At 49.3% G+C, this 12,991-nt stretch overlaps 1 long non-coding RNA gene across 3 annotated transcripts in view; it reads right to left on the bottom strand.

Annotated features, from left to right (window-relative positions):
• Positions 1-12,991, bottom strand: part of LOC146181191 (uncharacterized) — a 55,694-nt gene that overhangs the window by 6,160 nt on the left and 36,543 nt on the right. Inside the window, exon 5 of one of the 3 annotated variants that reach the window (XR_014700426.1) lies at positions 5,238-5,281. The exons of the other annotated variants lie outside the window; for them this stretch is intronic. This is a non-coding gene — a long non-coding RNA (uncharacterized LOC146181191). Of the gene's footprint in view, positions 1-5,237; positions 5,282-12,991 lie in introns of those variants that run through there. 3 annotated transcript variants of the gene reach the window in all.

Genomic DNA, 12,991 nt, shown 5'->3' on the forward strand with positions numbered 1-12,991 from the left:
CGCGGGTGCCAGTCGCGCTGTACGGAGAAAGTAAGTGGGTCAAGCACTAACGGCCCATGGAGAGGTGGACGGGCTATCCCCTTCTTTAAGGGCGAAGCCGCCTCGCGAGTGCCTAAGGGGTGTTGCACTGTAGGCCAGCCCCGCAACGCGACTGAGAACCATGCCTTTGCTTCATCTCAGCTAATCGCAATGAAGACCGCTCCTCCATTGGGGATGCCGCTATCATATTCAACCGGCAAGAGCTCCGGCTGAATATGATAGCGCCCTGAGGGCCCAGCAGGCCGATCCAATCTGTAGGGCGATTGTGAGTCATATGCAGAAAGTAGAGCGCCGTAACGTTGCTGATAGTGCAACGGCCGCCAAAGGGCCCCAGCCAGCGTGCTTTGCCGGTTGCCCTGAAGATTCGTTCCTGCTGGACGCCGATGGGCTCGTGCTGAGGTATATCGCTGCCGAGGATGAGCCCATTGATCCGTTTAAGGTGGTGGTACCAAAAGGCCTGAGGTGCGCACTACTGCGGTACGTTCACGACGAGCCACTGGCCGGGCATTTGAGCGGCTCAAAGGTCTTTGCAAGCCTTGGCCGCACTGTCACCTGGCCTGGCATGAAGCGAGACATATTCCGCTACTGCCGAACTTGCCACGTTTGTCAGACGGTGAAATCTCGCGGTGGCCGCCCGCCGGGGTTGATGCAACCGATCGAAAGTGAGCGGCCGTGGCAATACGCTGCCTGTGATTTAATGGGACCTTTTCCCAGACGTAAGCAGGGCTTTCAGCACCTCTTGGTAGTGGTCGACCATTTTACCAAATGGGTGGAGCTTTTTCCACTTCGCAAAGTGACGGCCCGGGCGGTGTTAGACAAGCTGATGGAAGTTTTCACGCGTTTTGGCTTTCCGGACCGCCTCATTACGGACAACGCGTCATACTTTACCGCACGGGTGTTTCGAGAAACGTGTTCATCCCTTCGGATCGAGCACCGCCCCACCTCGCCCTACCACCCCCAGTCCAATCTGACAGAACGCTGCAACCGCACGGTAAAGACGATGCTCACGGCCTTTGCCAGGAGCCAGAAAGACTGGGCGGACCATCTGAACGAACTCACGTTCGCGATTCGAATGGCTGAGAACCGCTCCACAGGGTTCTCCCCCGCATTTCTCACGTTTGGGAGAGAGTTGGGTAACCCGCTGACCATTGTCACGCGATGCCAGGAAGGGGTTGATAACGCGTCGCGGGAGCGCTCTTCCTATGCGGCGCAACTACGTACCAGGCTTGCACAGGCCCTCAGTAGGGCGCGGAAAAGCCTGAGAGCAGCTAGAGCCCAGCAGAAAGCTCAGTATGACAAAAGCCACCGAAACATCTGCTTTCAGACGGGTGACTTCGTGCTGAAACGCAACCATGCCCTCAGTGATGCCAGCAAAGGGTTCTCCGCAGCGCTGGCTCCTAAATGGTTGGGGCCTTACCGAGTGGAGAAACGGTTTTCTCCCCTTGTGTACCAGCTGGTGGAACCTCCAACGGGACGCACCGGCGGCCGCGTTCATATAGCCGATTTGAAAGCCTACCATTGCAGGCCGCAGGAGTCGATGCCGGAGCGCAGTGGCATCGGGTCTCAGAGCACGGACGGTGCGCCCGAATACTTTCGGCCGTCGCATCGGTACCCCCTGAGGCGCCGTACCCCATAGAGACAGCGCTTCCTTGTGTCTGGATTTTGTCCGGTAATTAAACAATGACCCACGCGGTCGTCTCGGCTTCCGCTAGTATATACACCTTTTCTAAGACCTTTCGCAGAGAGGCGAGCGCGCGCATTTCCATCCAGCCCGCGTATACACGTTGAAACTCCATGTCTATACCCTGTTTTGTCTTCCTCGTTGGCAGTGCGCGTGAGTGAACTTTTCTGTGCGTGTGCGGTGTCCGAGACTGTGCTCACAAGTGGTACTTGGCCGCTAGGAGTGATAACCCGCCCCGGATTACAGGACCGGGAGCGCACAACGATGGACCCTCCGAAAGTGGCCGGAAGCCACTTTCCACTCAAAGCACAAACCACTCGCGTGGGGGGGGGTCTGATGACGCGAGCACCAAGCTGCCTGAACTGCCTTTTCCGCTCGCCTTATGACTGCGTGGAACTCGCCCCCCCCCCCCCCCACCGGCACGCAAGCGCTCTAAAAGAAGTCCCTGGCGTGAAGGGGGCAGGCCGAGGCCTGGCAAGAGGGCGCGAAAGAAACCAGAACCTCGGAGATCCCGTCATCTCACCAGGGTGTGCCGAAAAAAAAAAGAGGAAAGAGCAACGGACACTTCACGCACAGCATCCGTGACATTTTGTGCCACGTGGGAGAGCCTTGGGATGGATTGGCTCGGCTACGACGTGCATGAGACATTTGGGGCGTCATCACCTCACGCCATGATTACGGACGCTGGTTATTTTTGTGCGTGTGTGTCATTAGTCCTGCCTACATAACGTTCCCTCTTTGTAATGTAGCGTATGACTCGTAGCATGCCTGCCTTTAGTTTTTATATAATATTTTTGTGTTATGTTATCGCTTTTATAGCCTTGTCTTGATTTTCTTATGATTATTAGTCTTTATATATTATTTTTGTGTTATGTTATCGCTTGTATTGCCTGGTCTCGATTTTCTTATGATTATTTTTTTGTTGTTGTTGTGCGTTGGTAGAGGGGATGGAACTGAGGTTGTCAGTTGGATCTCCTCACAATGTCCACTGCTTTTTTTTTCAGCGAACGGTCGGCTGGCTTTCCAGACCGACCATGGTATTTAAGGAGAGAGGAATGTGGGATTACGCGGCGTCTGCAGGCGCAGCCTGTGCTGTCCCTGCGACACACGCGAACCCTCTTCCGTGAGGCGCGGCAGTACTTTGTCTCTACCCGGCTGCCCAGTGCGCTCTCTGGGGTGCCGCTCTGTGCCGGCCCTCTCATTGGGCACCATGAACCTAACGTAGACAGGGGATTGCGTCCTGGAGGCCGGGGTTGCGGGGCGCGGGGGAGTTCGGATGCGGAGGCGACGAGCGCGGGTCACGGGTAACGGGGGCCAGCCGCAACGACAAGGTACGTGAGCGACTATTTCCGCTGTTTCAAAGGCCTGTGCCGACGGACATTCGCTGGCCTTGTCGGGCTGGTTCCTTCCCTCATATCTGCCGTGTGGCCTCAGCTGCTGAACGGCCCGGCGACGGGGTTTTTCCCGCCGCACCAGTCCGCATTCTCCAACCGTTGTCGGGGCGCGCTGCCGATGTGGTCCGTTACGAGGAGGTGGACGCCTGGGAAGAGTTACTTAGGGGTGCATTACCGCACAGTGTTTTTGTACCGTAGCCCTCGGCGATTAAATGTCTGTATCGTGAGTGTCGCTGATTCCCTCGGTTTGAGAGTCCCCTAGCGCGGCGAGAGCAGACCGTACCCCTTTCAGCTTGGTGCTCGAACCCTGCGGTGGGTCTCCTTCTCCGCACGGCGTCGGGATACGCAGAGACCCACTTTTGGGCTGCATGCGAACGCCGGACGCGGAGGGATCTAATTAGACGCCCTCAAGCTCTGGACTAGAGGCCCAACGGGCCCCCCTGAAACGCGCGCGGATAGCAGCGGCAGCCGCTGAAGTCCCGGACTAGGGACCCCACCCACGAATCCCCCTACCTTATCTCTACACATTAAAGTTTTCCAGTCAGTCAGTGGATCAAGAGAGCACAGGAGCTTTTTCCTTTCTGCGGACTGCAGATAATCCGCGTAAGTGCGATGTGAGTGCACCTTTCTTTTGCCTTTTCATTGTTGCATGCGTAGCTGTGGTTGCTTTTGTTCCTTTCTGTAAGCTGTAGCGATTTATTATTTTCCATTGCGAAATAAACTCAACGTTTTCTCGTTCGTGCGAGTTGAACCGCTTCATGGACAGAACCGCGGTTTTCGGACCCACACTTCCCTTAAAGCCTGGCCTGGCCTGTGAACCAATTATTATTACAACCGAATTAGACTGGATCAGAAAAACTGTTATAATGGTCGCTTAATAATGGTAAGCTTGTATAGCTTGCTACTTTGCCGTCAGTCGGTGAATACACACAGTGGCTCTGCCGACTCATTTTGCTCGACTTCGGGCTGAATTTGTCCGGATATACGTGCCTAAGTACTACCGGGTATGGGCACGGTATCAGTTTATAGCTGTCTCCATATTACCTCTTGCCCCTTAGTGAGGTTTCTTTGAGGTGGAGGGTACATTACCCTTTTCAGCCAATAGTGTAGCGTTATACCGTGGTAGGTATCTAGATCTTCCATAGTCGCCGGCGATCGCATCCCTGCAACAGATCGGCCGATAGATCCTCGAGCTATTATGTAGGCTGCCTCGATCCCCAGGGTTAACGAGTGAGCCGGCAATCAAACCATTTGAACGTTCTCTCTCCCTGTAGGGTAATTCTTTAATTCTTTATAATTTCCGCGGAGACTGGCGAGACTCTGCCTTTGGCAGAATTGGTACCAGCTAATTTTGACTCACTGACCAGGATTTCTTTGGTCGAGTTCGTCATTGCTAGCGCGATCTTTGCCTCTTCGGCTATTTCTATGAATCTGGTGCGTATGGATGCGTTCACGAATAGTCGGCCGTCACCGGTCACCGCAGCTATCGCGTAGGCACACGGGTGTTTATCTTTGTGGTAGGCGGCCGCGTCAACGTATAGTACGCGTTGACCACCGTATTTCGCGGTCAGATCCTGCGACCTGGCCTTTTGTCTGCGCTTGGCATGGACAGGATGCATATTCTTCGGTAAGGATTTATCGCAAGCGCCTTTCTGATGTCTCTCGGGCCGGAATGCGTGATCGACTTATGTAGCGGCACGTTTCTCTCGAGTCTTGGAATTTCCCTGCCTGAGCTCGTGCGGGCTAACCTGAGCGCCTCCGATATTCTATCTTCGAGCTTCTATCAGTTTGTCTAGCTTATTGTGCAAGCCTAGCTGCAAAAGTCTTTCGGCGGAAGTTTCATGAGGCGGTCTAGTGTGGTTTTGTAGGCCTTTTGTATAGCTTTTCACCCTTTTTTGTATTGTTTTTATCCCTTTTTTGTGTATTACTTGTATAGCTTGTATACGTGTGCAGTAGTGAAGGGCTTAGGTCAGCCTGGTAATGAAAAAAGGTAGGACTAGGAGGCGCAAGTCTTTTTCTTTGACACATTTACTTTCGCTTGATATTCGGAGCAATAAATTTTTTTCATCTCTATTTATTTAGGCGTTGTCACCGTTGTTGTATTCCTAATCATACAGGTTAGCGCATTATTGATGTATTCCATACTTACCATGCAAATATGTAGTACCTGAAAGTTTAATGATTTCAGATAATTGGTAGCAACAGTTTTGTTTATGCACATTTCTTGATTCCTTTCTGTAATCAATTTATTTGTAATTTTGTCCTTTTCTTTTTATTATGGCTATTTCGATTATTTTACGTGCGCTATTTGTATTTGCAATCTTTGCTTTGGTTCTATTAGTCCGTTGTACGTCATTCATCGTTTACTACTTGGAACAAAGCAAGTATCATGGCTGCCAGATTTTCATTTTTCATTACATCACTAGATTCCAGTACACACATATACAACAAGAACACTTTATGAACTTAAGTACTACTATTAAGTGCGTGAGGAACGAACTTGAAATGTTTGGAGTGACTGATCTAATTGCTCCAGTTCATGCAAGCATAGAAACTAATCTCACCCTGACATCAAATCTGTTTGTTATCTTATAAGATCATACGCAATCTATTCTCTCTGAACTGATTAATGTGGGGACAAACAGTAGTGATCCCAAGATCGTTCGGTGTTTTTTTAACACCCCTCACTTTCCTTTAAATCAAATAGAGTGTAGCTGTTTTATAAAGGTATGTCTTTATTCTCTGTTATCTATAGTCTGCGAAGCTGAGCACGAATCCTTTACCAATGGCGGTGGGCATGATGGTAGGAAGCGTGTGACCTGCGGCCAGCTAGGGCAAGTCGCGAGGTCTTACCTCCTCACGTGCATAATTGCTACCGTCAGTCAGTTAAAGCAGCTGAAATTCTGCATAGCCATTTAAACTGGCAATTCGATTTCTTTTATTTCCAATCTGCGAAATTTGCAGAGCTACATATATTCAAACACCCATGCGCTTTATAAATCGGGAAGGCGATGTTATGTTTCCATTTATAGAGCTAAACAGCTGTCGAAAGTCGTAGATCTGTGCGATCATGATTAGCCAGATAGTTCCGGAATTATCGTAGTACGTCGTGGCAGCAAGTTAAGCTTTAGTGCTCGCTTCTTGAAAAAACCTCATTCCCAATATTTACCTTTTCTCTTTTACCAGCATCTACTTGTACTGGAGACTGCTCGATTTACTTTATATTGCACTACTGCGCACTTTCCAACTAATTTTACTTAGACTAGGTGTCAGTGTGCCTCCAGCCTCACCACCGAAAGATAACTCAAAACATTGACATAATCAAAGAATACAATACTGTCGCTTTTAAATTTTGTAAGGTGTTCCTAACAAAGAAAGATAAAAAATAAATGGTCTTGAAGATAACATTAACCTCGACTACGGAAAATTCAGAGCCTTAGAATCCGTTAGAATGCGTCTGAACAGAGTCGAAAGTCGGGAATGAAGTCAAGAGCTGGGAGAGGGTCATGTATACATTTGGTAAGTCTGCTTTCTTTTTTCTTGCCCAGTCTATGGGTGGAGCTCCTCATTCGCAGTGATGCCGTCACTCGAAATGCTCGATACACATTGGCGGTTGGCTATCGCACAGTCATGAATCTACCGCAGGTCGAAATTGAACGCCCTGCCCGGGATGCCGCACTTACGGGGCGCTGAAAATGCATGCGGCTGGTAAAAAATGGTGAGCTCCCTCGCGGAGATCCTGCAGACTGCGAGCAGGATGCTGTGTTTATAGTTTATCAAAATGCAGAGCACTCCTAGGTCTCTCGTAACATGAGTAAAAGCAATAGTACGTTCGCTATGAGCACTGTTATGACCGATTTTACCACTTCGTTAAAGAAATGGTGCTCATCACTACGAACCGTAAGGTTAGTCCCCAGAAATTATTTCCAATGATTTGCAGAGAGGAATGTTGCCTGTTTATAATGTCATTCCTGCTTCGAAACACTTCGTTAATTGAAGCGATAGCGGCAGTGTGCCGCAGAGATATCGTAGAGGTTATGAGGCCAGTGAAAAGGTGGGACAAAGCCACATACCACTATTTTGCACTGAGCTACCATGTACAGTGAAGTGACTTCTGTTCATGTAAATGATCTAGAAAAGTGAGCGTCCACGTATTTGTTACAGATTGACGTTCAGTTCATAGAATTCACAAAATGAATAAAACCTTTCACAGCAAAATGCCGGTTGAAGCAATATGAGTACTGAGAGCAGTTGTTAGCGTGAATGTGTATCCGCATTCGCCTGTTCTTCCACTAATCGTAGCCCGTGTGCGAGCACGTGATCTTAAACCCTGCTGTATGGATTAGGAATCACACGGCTGCTTACAGTCGAGTGCCTTAACATTCGCTGTGATCGTAGATGACCAAGATATGATGAAACAAATATCACATGACCGTTCTTGGACTGGAATTTCGTTTTACTCACGTAGACATTTTAATAATAAAGAAAATGTCACCCCACTATTTATCGCTCACAATACAATGGCCACGACTCGTTTCGAAAGGAGGCACAACAATTTTGTGTGTAGGAATGTTTTGCGCCGGAAAACAAAACCTTTTTAAAACTCGTCTACGACACTGAACATATTTGACATTAGTAATCTCTCAACGTCCCCTTTTAAAGCATGATGTTTAAAGTAGAGATCAAACGAACTAATCGTATAACTACCTCATTCTGAGGCAGTTATATTTATACATTTATACCATGCATTACCCCAAACACATTGCAGGACTGCACATACTAGGCCATTTTCTGCTCATATCATCTAAATTGATCAAAAGTTTCCTTTTCACTAGCAAGCATCTCAGGAACTATATTCTGCTGCTTCTATTACATGATATGGAAACAACTGTCCATTGAGCACTTATTAAACCTGGCCGATGGCAGTTCTCAGATGACGCTGTTTTGCAGAAGCCCATCTGGCTACAGGTGGTCCTTCGTCAGCTTTTTTTTTAAATCGTTATTTATTACCTAAGAGCATCATTAGGGTATGAGATGAAGGATGAATAAATGATTAAATGAATGGAAAAAGGTTGGCTGATTTTATAAAGTCCAGAAGCGAGCGATGATGAGGTCCCTACGTCCAAGTGACATATCAGGCAGGATTCGTTGCTGAAAGGCCAGCTATGCTCAGGTGCCGGATTCGTGTTGGTTTGAGTGCTGGGCAGTCCCACAGGAAGTGGTGGATGTCGGCCTCAACATCTTCGTTTTTACAGATCGGGCACCCTGGGCTGGGATATAAGTGTTGGAAGTATGACCACGTCCTAGTGACAGCTAGTGTAAGGACAACACTGGCCCGGATCCTCCTAAGCGCACCCTCCTCTGCACGGGTGAGACCGCGGGGAAGGGATCTTGCACACGGAGGAATAAGTGCACGTATGCGGCCCCGGAGGTGTTTCTTTCTAGACAAAAGGAGTGTAGCGTCGTCCACTTCGAGGAGCCGTGGGATTGATGCGTCTTGGTTCACGAGGCGGGTTGCTAAATCAGCTTGCCCTTGGGAAGACAGCAGATCCTGTGGGACCCACTCAATGCGTATTGACTGTGGGATGCGTGCCACAAGCTGGTGGACGTCTTGGCAAATTTTAGGGCAGCGGCTTACACGTCGGAGCAGAAGTAATGCTTGAAGTGCGTCCGTCTGGATGACAACGTGCGCTGCAGGGAGCATGGTTATGGAAGCCACGGAATAGAGATCCTCCTGAACTGCCATGAGCTCAGCGCAGAAAGATGTAAGTGGTTCCGAAAGTTGAAACGTAGTGGTCTGATTCAGCCTAGGTCTCCGTGGACAGTAAATTGCTTTTTTGGCTTCACAGCCTTGCAGGCTTCCATCCACGCACACTACTATGGAATCTTGAGGCAGGTGAGTATCTTGCTCTCCAAATTTCTGGCGAAGCAACCATGCCGAGTTGGCAGGTTGGTCTGCGGATATCGGTTGGTTTGTTGTCTCCTAATTGTACTAATTTCCAGGGAGGGAGAACTGGAGCAGGTGGCTGAAGAATAATGTGTGACGTTGCATATGCCCTCAGTGCTTGCGTGGAATTTGACAAAGTGGCCTTGAGTCGGCGAGCATCATGGCGCTGCTGAACCAGTTCATCGATGGTGTTACGCTGCGCATTCTCCTGTAACGCTACGACCGGTGTGAGTCGTGGAAGGCATGTTATGGTCCTCACAGCTTCTCGAATTACGGCTTCAAGGCGATTCTATTGCACTCTTGTAAAATGCTGGAACTAGGCCTGATAAACAATACGTGGCTGCAGAACCGCCCTCACTAACTGGCGTGCAACAGACGAGCCAGCGCCGCCCGTTTTAGGTACAATTCTTATTAAACTCATAGCTTGAAGTGCTTGCTTTTTTGCCTGAGACAGCCAAGCAGTCGCTGATCCTGATTGGTGAATTGCTGTGCCCAGAATTTTCAGGCTCGAACTTTCTTGTATTGGGGTGCCTGATACAAAGAGACGAATTGGATTTGAGTTAAGTTTACGGCGTCCCCAGCGGTTGGCGACTGACGTGTATGAAGTTTTACATACAGAAAGTTGAAGGACAATGGAGGATGCGTAATCAGAGTTACGTCTAATGCTGACTGAAGGGCAGGCTCTTGAGTGAGGAGATTATGGTGAGTGCTGCATACCGTGGTATCATCTGCGTATTGCAAAAACTTGATGTCAGGGATATCATGTAAGCGTAACACCAATGGGTTGAAAGTAATATTGAATAACGTCGGAGACAATACTGATCCCTGGGGCACTCCACGTAGTGAAACAAATGAACCAACTGTGTCACCACTGAGGCGTATTGCAAATTTTCTTCCGTCCAAAAATGACGCGACAAAGGTGCGTACTCTTGGAGGGAGATGAAGCATGTCAACGGCATTCAGGATTGCAGCATGATTGATGTTGTCATATGCTTTTTCAAAGTCCATTGCCAATATGGTACGCACATTGCGACAGCGGGTAGATGATAGAACTGCTGATGCCAAGACAGCCAACCCGTCGTCTGTACCTATGTATGGACGAAATCTAATTTGAGCAGGGTGATAAAAACTATGCTGTTCAAGCCACCAAGAAATCCGTGTGGCTAGCATTTTCTCTGGAAGCTTGCAAAGCGTTGATGCTAAGAAGATTGGTCGCAAGTTGGTGAGGTCTGTTGGAGGCTTCCCAGGTTTGGATACTCCCAAACCAGACACAGCGACAGCGATTATCCAGCTCTCGGGAATGACACCATCAAGTCACCCTTTGTTTATGGCATCTAGTAGTTGAGGAAGTGCAGCAGTACTGAGGTTCTTGTAAACCTCATACTGAATTTTGTCCAGGCCGGGCGCTGTTTTTCGTTTCGCGTCATCAATTGCAGCCAGCAGCTTCGAGATCAAAAAGGGGCTTGCAATTCCATCTGCGTCGGCAGCAGATGGTAGTTTCTATGCGTCTGCTGAGATACCTGCAAAATTAAGATTTGCAGCTGAGGAGGCAGTATATCGTATTTTGGGAAACATTTTCGAGCAGCTTCTTTGGCGAAATCCCCCGGCGACAGATCAGCCACAAAGCATGCTGTTGCTGTGCTGCGTCAGTAGAACGACGACCGTATTCAATTTACGAAACGTTCGCCAGAGTGAGGCATTCGGTGATTTAGCAGAAAATTGTTCACACCATGTATGCCGCTGCAGTCGCGAGAGATGGCGTTTGTATCTCCGAGCCTTCGCAGTAAGATAATTCAGTCGTGTACGTGCCTGCCTCGAAGTAGGGTCTCGCGTAGCAGCCAGCTCAGATTGACGGCGGGCTGCCCACGAGGTAAGCAGGCCGACATCTGGTGCCGGTTGACCTACATCAATCCAGGCAGTAGTCTTAGCGCTGTTTAGGGCTCTTTGTATACAGTCAACAAAGAGTGACGGCGAATCTGAACACATACTGTCGAGACATGAGCGAAACCTGTCCCAGTTGATCACCGAACATTTGCAGCATAAAGGGCGGAGACGGGAGGGATGGAGACCGATGTTGATAGGGTGGTGATTACTTCCCCAGCAGTCTGGCTCCATGCGCCACGAGGGAGTTTTCGCGCCCATCCACCACGTCAAGTGTGGAGCATAGGCGGCACTACGTATATGATGCACAGGCCGTGTTGCTGTCCCATGGTTATTAAGCAGAACAAACAGGGCATCAGTCTAGACGTCCCGCACATGCCTACCACGAAGGCTTGCAGTCGGATACCCGAAATCCAGGTGAGGGGCGTTAAAGTCGCCTCCGACCAAAATTGGACACCCGGATTATTGCCGACGAACACTTAATAACCAGCCAAGATTAATACGAGAACGGGCGTCTCCAGCTGGTCGAACGTAATATGAAACGAGAACAATCGTATCACAAATTTTAAAGCAACTACTACTACCTCTTGGTATGATCTGCACCCGTTTTCGAGAGAAAGGCGCGCATGAGGAATACGCCTTTCAACATATCCCGCCGGCTTTCCCAGGGCAGAAGCAGTCTGCACACGACGGTCGGTCATTGAAGGAGACACGTAGCAACTCAAGCCCGGAATTGATGACAAAGCGTTCGTTTTCTGAAGTAACATAGCCCACACCCGAAGCTTGTTAAATCGCAGTTGGGTCTTGAGCTCGGCCACCTTCGTGGAAATGCCTCTACAGTTCCACTGTAGTTCACCAGGAGAACCGGATTTCGCCATTTTCGTGTGCTAGTCCAAGCGCTGCAGTATCACAGATGTCAGGTTGGACAACTGGTTGACCATATAGCGAAGCAGCGTTGATGCACAGTTATCACTGGGCGTTGTGGTAAGCTGGGAAGAGGCAGTAAATGGCCCTGTTGCGCGATATGAAGGCGGCGGTGCTGGGCAATTGCTAGATTTGGCGGTTACTTCTGCAGCTCGCCGACGTCGAGCAAGCATTTCGCAGTGTTGTCGGAGCTTAGATACCTCTTAGAGATGATTTATTTGCTCATCCACTACTGCCATATCGTCTTCTGGTAGATCACTACGCTGCTGTATCGGCTGTTGTTGACTGCGTTTCTTGAGCACCACATCGTTAGACTTTGTCTTAGCTTGAGGTGCATTCGAAGCGGGCTTAGGAAGCTCTAGTCACTTGTCATCATCCCACTGGAGAGCTGCAAAGCGATTGGATGTCTGCACTGGTGTCATGTCTTCTATTGGCCAATGCTTAGCGTTTCGAAGACGAGCCTTCTGCGTTGCCTTTTGCTTTGTCGGACAACTTGGAGATGTTATCTCGTGGTCGTTCCATTTGCAGAGGCCGCATCGGTACGTAACTTTTTCTTCAGACGCACCTTCATCGGCAGTAGCAAAAGGGCAAGATTTGCGCATGTGCCCTGCCCGGAAACAGTTGTAACAGTAAACCACCCTTGGTTTATACGGCCGCAGCCTTAATATGCAGCCATAGTAGTATAGACAGGCCGGGAGTGTCGGAGGGCCTTGCAAGGTGATCATGCAGGAACGCCCCTTTCGTATGTATCGGGCCTGTATGACTCGGTGCGTTGGGCAGTACAGCTTACGTTGAAGGGTGGTTGAATCTTCGTTTATGTCGACGTTGTAAACGACGCAACGCTGCAAGTAAGAGCCTCCAACTAGATACACTTCCACAGGCACTGAGATCTCACTTGTATTTGAAATACAACAAAGCATTTGGATACGTTCCACCGCAGTAAGGGTCGGAAGCCACACATCTATAGTGTTTGACTTCTTCCTTGCCGTGAAGCCCCGAAAACCTCTGGTTCCGAGACACGCGTCTAAGTTTGCCTGGATAATCCTGTTTGGTATATCGGTCAGGCTTTTGTTGGCTAGAGATTTAAACCCCACTTTACAAGATGTCGATCCCGGTGTAGGTGCA

Source organism: Amblyomma maculatum, chromosome 8 (genome assembly GCF_055883805.1).
Source record: "Amblyomma maculatum isolate TAMU_Amacu chromosome 8, ASM5588380v1, whole genome shotgun sequence".
Lineage (NCBI taxonomy): Eukaryota > Metazoa > Arthropoda > Arachnida > Ixodida > Ixodidae > Amblyomma > Amblyomma maculatum.